Source organism: Rutidosis leptorrhynchoides, chromosome 9 (genome assembly GCF_046630445.1).
Source record: "Rutidosis leptorrhynchoides isolate AG116_Rl617_1_P2 chromosome 9, CSIRO_AGI_Rlap_v1, whole genome shotgun sequence".
Lineage (NCBI taxonomy): Eukaryota > Viridiplantae > Streptophyta > Magnoliopsida > Asterales > Asteraceae > Rutidosis > Rutidosis leptorrhynchoides.
This window is the reverse complement of record NC_092341.1, coordinates 236,228,670-236,236,829: the sequence shown is the minus strand read 5'-3', so window position 1 is coordinate 236,236,829 and position 8,160 is coordinate 236,228,670. Positions and strand designations below refer to the sequence as shown.

General features: G+C 30.8%; 1 long non-coding RNA gene across 1 annotated transcript; it reads left to right on the top strand.

The window, feature by feature from the left end:
- The first annotated feature begins 374 nt into the window (after nt 1–374).
- Nucleotides 375–1,419, top strand: LOC139867153 (uncharacterized). The gene is made up of 3 exons (XR_011765764.1): nt 375–396; nt 493–584; nt 945–1,419. It is a non-coding gene; the product is annotated as an uncharacterized lncRNA (long non-coding RNA).
- The last annotated feature ends 6,741 nt before the right edge of the window (nt 1,420–8,160 follow it).

Sequence of the window (8,160 nt, the reverse complement as noted above, 5' to 3'; positions counted from 1 at the left end):
ATAGTTGTGATGATCGGTGCTATTATATGAACAAATGATTAGGGATATTAACATTATTTTACTGTTTTGGTTTCTCATTTGATTAAATTAAATATATACTGTAACTCACGTGATATTATGTTGAATGTAGGTTCTAATTTATTCATCGCGATTCGATTCGATTCGATTGTTTTCAATATAAAGCAACAACTAAAGCTACTAAAACCATTTCTGGCTTTGTAGTAACTCCTGGTAATATCTTTTAAACTAATTAGTGCATGTAAATGCTAAATTAATATATTACATTTAGACAATAGACATATGCAATTGAAGTCTTTTATACCGAATTCAGTTTAATAGCTTTATCAGCCTGATGAAAAGTTAAAATGTTGAAAGAATCCTAAGATTCCATCACAAGTAATTAGCTCAAATTTACATATAGGTCGTATTATCTTTATAGAATAGAGGGGTAACTTGATTTTGTATGTAATCAAATGTTCTTAAACTATTCAGTGGGATATAAATGTGTATCTTTGTTTGATGTGTCAACTATCGACTTACATGATTCAAGTGGATCTTCTTGCCATTGGACTTCAAGACTTGGGGTACCTGATACTTATACGTGTCATACTTTTTTTTTATATCAGTGCGCGACTGTTGGTGTTATTATGTTAAGCATGATTATGTTGCCTTTAATTGTTACCTGCCGTTCTAAAGCCTACGTATGAAGCTGGATTTGGTTTCAAGTTTGCGGTGGTCAGAGTGAAAAATGGTTATCTTCTATATTTTTGTACTCGGGCAGTCCTAATTTTCAGTTCTTATCGATCCCTTTGTTATTATGGATGTATAAAAACTTTAATCGACTTTTATGGATATACAAATATAGTTTAGTTTATTTTTTGAATTGTATTTTTATGCAATAAATTTATCAATTGCAACGAATTTGATATTTAAGGTGCTTTTAGGTGTGTAGTTGTGAGTGGAGTAAACAAGGGCATTGGATTTGAACCAGCTAAACAGTTGTCATCTTCAGCCGTGAGCCTCAAAGTATACAACATTTGGCTAGGGTCATCTATAACCAATTTTGAAAGCTTGATATGTTTTGGTAAAGCTATTACATTCCCAGAATTGGTGACGCAACAGCAAAGAAAAAGCAGGAATGAGGACATTCAGTTCGGAGACAATAACATAATAGCTATCAATCTGACATGTGTTGTATCATGATCTAATTTGGCGTTTTTTATAAGTAAAAGATGATGGACATTAGAGTGTTGTAATTTGACTTTATGTTGATTATGTTTCAGAAGAGATACAATTGCAAATTAAATTTTTTATGTACTTAGGTTATTGATGATGTAAATTGTGGTAAACGATTTCCGATGTATATGTCACTTCTAATGAATGACTATAACCTCTGAAGGTTAATTTTGAACTGTTTAATTTTTTGCCAACCCTTATATTTGTCTAATTTTTATCAATAATATTTAGACGCGTAGCGTGTACCTTCAATCTTGTTATCCCCATTAGAGTTGGTAACTTTTACTTATTTATTAACGATTTTAGTTTATTTGGGATTTTTTTCTCAACAAGTCAAATATATAGAATTAGATAAACTGGATCTCACACGTGATTGCAGTTGCTAAAATTTTATTTTTTAATATTGGGTTGGAGCTGAGTACCGTTTGCAAATGAACTTTCAATTAACATGCCTTAACTGTTATAACATGGACACATTGTTTGCGAGTGTAATTATAGAGAAGAATTTATTTATTATTTAAGTTATGATGGATGATCATGATGTGATAATATTGTTGTTCTCTATATGGATGTTAGCAAAAGAAGTATGTGTTTTTATGTTCTTGCTTTGATGCTAGGTTATTCGAATACGTTGATGATATAAAATATGGTGATATTGGTTGATCAAATTCAATGCTTAAATATGTGTGAAGTTGTAAGTTCATCCTATTTAGATAGTTATTAGAGATCTCAAAGGATAAAAGAACATGGTTATGCAAGGTGAAAATTTTGAATGCTCAAATTTTACAATTTGATACTTATGTTACACATGCCTAATGTAATTTTTATATTGCGGTTCAATTTTAATAATTTTATTTTTGTATTATCTTTTATCCAAATAAAATGATGTAGTAGTAGGATGAGTGGCTTCAACACTTCGAGTGTTCTGACGTAAATATACCGACTTAATAAATCGTTTACTTAAAATGCAGGGTCTGTTCATATTTAGTTAAGCAATTTTTCATAACTTATCACTTTGATACAAGTAAAGTGGTGATATTTTTTTTTATTTTTTTTTATGTATTTTGTCAAGGATTATTTTGTTACTAAATTATTTGTAGCGCTTTGATGTAATTTTGATGTTAATTTTTTTTTTCATGTATGATGAGTATTGATTTTATTAGTTTGTTTGTCATGTGATTCACTTTGTCATTAGGTACTTACATTAAAAATAGCAATTCCTTACGATGTACTCCGTAACTCAAATATTGTTAGACAGTATAAGTAATACACTCTCAAAATGTCCAGATTAAATATCGTTTCACCGGGTGGTGCTATAGTGTTCTATTTCTCCTACAGTGCCAAAAAATAAGAAGGCACGTTGAAATCGACAAACTTCTCTTTACTTTAATGATGTCGTTCAACACACGAACTTATGGACTGAGATACGTATGTTAAATTTGACCTATATTATTTTTATCAATATCAAAAGACATCATCATGTCATCCGAATGAACGAGGTTAGTTTCTTTCTTTGAGATGGTTGATGGCTATACAATCAATTGAAGATTTGTTGGTATGATGGTGAGTTTAACACGCTTATGTTAGTTTGAATTGGCTATGAAAAATTGATTGTTTCATTGTAATCGTATTCATTAATAGCGTTTACGAAATTAATATTTTCAATACATTTGCTTTGAATACAAATATTATCAGTAATCATTATTGGTTTCTTCATTGTAATTATTTCATACATTTAATCAATATAAATACTAAGATTTTCAAATACTATTTTTTGAGTTGCCGTGCAACGCACGGACTCTTATTGAAAGGATTTAGTAGCCTTAATCTATGCGTTTTGTGTAACACAAAACAAAATAATTAAGCAATTCACCCAACACAATACTTGTAATATTGTGTTTATCATTTCGTTAATTGATATACCATTGTTTGTTTCAATTTAGTGGGATTGAGAGTCGCCGTGCAACGCACGGGCTTATAAATCTAGTTATATAAAAAAAAGGTTTTAAACATTCTATGTGGCAGCCTTAATTAGCTTATATTGAAAAAACAAATTTTAATTACTTATATTTGAAAAGTTTTAGATATATATTTACATTATTATTTATTATTAATTACTTATATTTAAAAGGTATTAGATTAGATATAGATATATTAGATATATTTACATTATATTATTTTCTAAGAGTAAATTACTTTATCCGTGACAATCGTTGATTTTATTACTATACTATCAATTACACAAAAATGATTAATAGTACCAAGGGTATTTTGGACTTTTCACCTTTTTTTTTTCCCTTTACCTAAATTTCATTTCACCACAAACACTCCCCACACTTTGTTCAAAAATTAAATACGACCCCTAAAACAGAGGGTAAAGTGTCAAATCACCAATTTCATAAAAAAATCTTAAATAAACTCCACTCAAATATTCAACGGGTCATATCTTCTCGCTCGCAACGAGTTAAATTTTTCCGACACCATCGTTAAACTCGAAATAACTTTACGAACACAATGTCACTAACTATACGCAAAACGAACACTTTTTAAAAAATGCTAAATATTTGGGGTACTTTTCATACACGTTGATTTCTCACTCGCAGGCTCCGTAACTATTTTCATCTATTAACAACAAACACATATGGGTCTTATTATTATTTTTTTAATTATTTAGTCATTTTTTGGATATATCTCAGTAAATCTTCTACTCTTAAATCATACGAAGTGTTAATATAAGATAACGACTTAATTGCGTTAAATTTTTAAAAGCCAACAATTCCATAGCGAAACGCGGAGATGCACATATATTGTTAATTTAAAATAACATTTAAATCTTTGACGGGATATACCTTTTAGTTCTACTCGAGTTTAAGCTTCATATTGATGCTTCTGAGCGTGCTAAATGTTTCGAGAATATCTGTTAGCAATTGCTCCTCGGTGTTGCTTTTGATGACGAGCTCATCGACATACGCCTCAAGGTTGCGCCCAATTTGTTTAGCGAACGCTGTATCTATGGTGCGCTGATATGTAGCACTTTCAGTCCGAAGGGCATTTTGGTGTAACAGTATATCCCCTTGTCTGTGTGGAACGCGGTCTTCTCTTATTCTTCTTCAGCCATTTATATTTGGTGATACCATTTGTAGGCGTCCAGAAAACACTTAAATCTAAAACCTGCAAGCGACTCGACTTTCTAGTCTATTTCTGGCAATGGATAATTGTCCTTGGGACAGGCTTTGTTGATATCCTTACAATCGATGCAAAGCCGCCACGTTCCATCGGACTTGGCCACTAACACGGGGTTAGCCACCCATGTAAGGTAGTTCACTTTGCGCAGTATATTAGCCCTTACCAGTTTGTCAACTTCCCTGCGTAACCATTCACTTCTTTCGGGCGCCATCAGCCGCTTTTTCTGTTTGATAGGGGTCAAATTGGTACTAGCGCGGAGATAATGCTACGCTATCTCTCACGTGTAGTGACCCGAACTTTTCCAAACCTTTCTATGATTATATGATTAATGAAAACTATATTTACATGATTAAATGTTTCCAACATGTTAAGCAATCAAACTTGTTAAGACTTGGTTAATTGAAACGGAAATTTTGTAAACGTCTGATTACCCAGTTTGACCAATGATTCACGAACGCTATAAGTTGTATATGACATGATGATACATAAATGAATAAATATATATGTTTAACATGATATAATGATCATCAAGTATCTCATTAAAAATAGTAACAATAAGTTATATACTTAAAAAGGAGACTATTGACGTATGAAACTCGAAACGATACATATAACGATTATCGTTATAACCACGTCTTACTAAATATATATGAAGCATATTAATACATTGTTATATTATATATAACATGATAATATGATAATTAAATATATCATTAAGTGTATTAACAATGAACTACATAAGTAAAAACAAGACTACTAACTTAAGGATTTCGAAACGAGACATATATGTAACGATTATCGTTGTAACGACATTGAAATGTATATATCATATTAAGATATATTAATATATCATAATATCATGATAATATAATAATTTAAAATCTCATTTGATATTATAAACATTGGGTTAACAACATTTAACAAGATCGTTAACCTAAAGGTTTCAAAACAACACTTACATGTAACGACTAACGATGACTTAACGACTCAGTTAAAATGTATATACATGTAATGTTTTAATATGTATTCATACACATTTGAAAGACTTCAAGACATTTATCAAAATACTTCTATTTAACAAAAATGCTTACAATTACATCCTCGTTCAGTTTCATCAACAATTCTACTCGTATGCACCCGTATTCGTACTCGTACAATACACAGCTTTTAGATGTATGTACTATTGGTATATACACTCCAATGATCAGCTCTTAGCAGCCCATGTGAGTCACCTAACACATGTGGGAACCATCATTTGGCAACTAGCATGAAATATCTTATAAAATTACAAAAATATGAGTAATCATTCATGACTTATTTACATGAAAATAAAATTACATATCCTTTATATCTAATCCATACACCAACGACCAAAAACACCTACAAACACTTTCATTCTTCAATTTTATTCATCTAATTGATCTCTCTCAAGTTCTATCTTCAAGTTCTAAGTGTTCTTCATAAATTCCAAAAGTTCCAGTTTCATAAAATCAAGAATACTTCCAAGATTGCAAGTTTACTTCCAAGTTTTCTAAATCCCTTCCAAGTAATCATCCAAGATCAAGAAACCTTTGTTACTTACAGTAGGTTATCTTTCTAATACAAGGTAATAATCATATTCAAACTTTAATTCAATTTCTATAACTATAACAATCTTATTTCGAGTGGAAATCTTACTTGAAATTGTTTTCGTGTCATGATTCTGCTTCAAGAACTTTCAAGCCATCCAAGGATCCTTTGAAGCTAGATCCATTTTTCTTATTTCCAGTAGGTTTATCCAAGGAACTTGAGGTAGTAATGATGTTCATAACATCATTCTATTCATACATAAAAAGCTGTCTTATTCAACGTTATAAACTTGTAATCACTAGAACATAGTTTAGTTAATTCTAAACTTGTTCGCAAATAAAGTTAATCCTTCTAACTAGACTTTTAAAATCAACTAAACACATGTTCTATATCTATATGATATGCTAACTTAATGATTTAAAACCCGGAAACACGATAAACACCATAAAACTGGATATACGCCGTCGTAGTAATACCGGGGGCTGTTTTGGTTGGGATAATTAAAAGCTATGAAGAACTTTGATTTAAAAGCTATACTTCTGGAAAAATGATGTTTCTTATGAACATGAAACTATATCCAAAAATCATGGTTAAACTCAAAGTGAAAGTATGTTTTTCAAAATGGTCATCAAGATGTCGTTCTTTCAATGGAAATGACTACCTCTTTCAAAAATGACTTGTAACTTGTATTTCCGACTATAAACCTATAACTTTTCTGTTTAGTTTCATAAATTCAAGTTCAATACGAAACCGTGGCCGCTTAAATCACTCAAAACGGATTAGAAACGAAGAAATGGCGAGCAAAACAAAATTGGTAAAAACTACTCATTTTAGCTACGTGAAAATTGGTAACAAATCTATTCCAACCATAACTTAATCAACTTGTATTGTATATTATGTAATCTTGAGATACCATAGACACGTATACAATGTTTCGACCTATCATGTCAACACATCTATATATATTTCGGAACAACCATAGACACTCTATATGTGAATGTTGGAGTTAGCTATACAGGGTTGAGGTTGATTCCAAAATATATATAGTTTGAGTTGTGATCAATACTGAGATATGTATACACTGGGTCGTGGATTGATTCAAGATAATATATATCGATTTATTTCTGTACATCTAACTGTGGACAACTAGTTGTAGGTTACTAACGAGGACAGCTGACTTAATAAACTTAAAACATCAAAATGTATTAAAAGTGTTGTAAATATATTTTGAACATACTTTGATATATATGTACATATTTGTTATAGGTTCGTGAATCGACCAGTGGCCAAGTCTTACTTCCCGACGAAGTAAAAAAATCTGTGAAAGTGAGTTACAGTCCCACTTTTAAAATCTAATATTATTGGGATGAGAATACATGCAGGTTTTATAAATAATTTACAAAATAGACACAAGTACGTGAAACTACATTCTATGGGTGAATTATCGAAATCGAATATGCCCCTTTTTATTAAGTCTGGTAATCTAAGAATTAGGGAACAGACACCCTAATTGACGCGAATCATAAAGATAGATCTATTGGGCCTAACAAACCCCATCCAAAGTACCGGATGCTTTAGTACTTCGAAATTTATATCATGTTCGAAGGAGGATCCCGGAATGATGGGGATATTATTAAATATGCATCTTGTTAATGTCGGTTACTAGGTGTTCACCATATGAATGATTTTTATATCTATGTATGGGATGTGTATTGAAATATGAAATCTTGTGGTCTATTGTTACGATTTGATATATATAGGTTAAACCTATAACTCACCAACATTTTTGTTGACGTTTAAAGCATGTTTATTCTCAGGTGAATACTAAGAGCTTCCGATGTTGCATACTAAAATAAGGACAAGATTTGGAGTCCATGTTTGTATGATATTGTGTAAAAACTGCATTCAAGAAACTGATTTCGATGTAACATATTTGTATTGTAAACCATTATGTAATGGTCGTGTGTAAACAGGATATTTTAGATTATCATTATTTGATAATCTACGTAAAGGTTTTTAAACCTTTATTTATGAAATAAAGGTTATGGTTTGTTTTAAAAATGAATGCAGTCTTTGAAAAAACGTCTCATATAGAGGTCAAAACCTCGCAACGAAATCAATTAATATGGAATGTTTTTAATCAATAAGAACGGGACATTTTGTAAACGT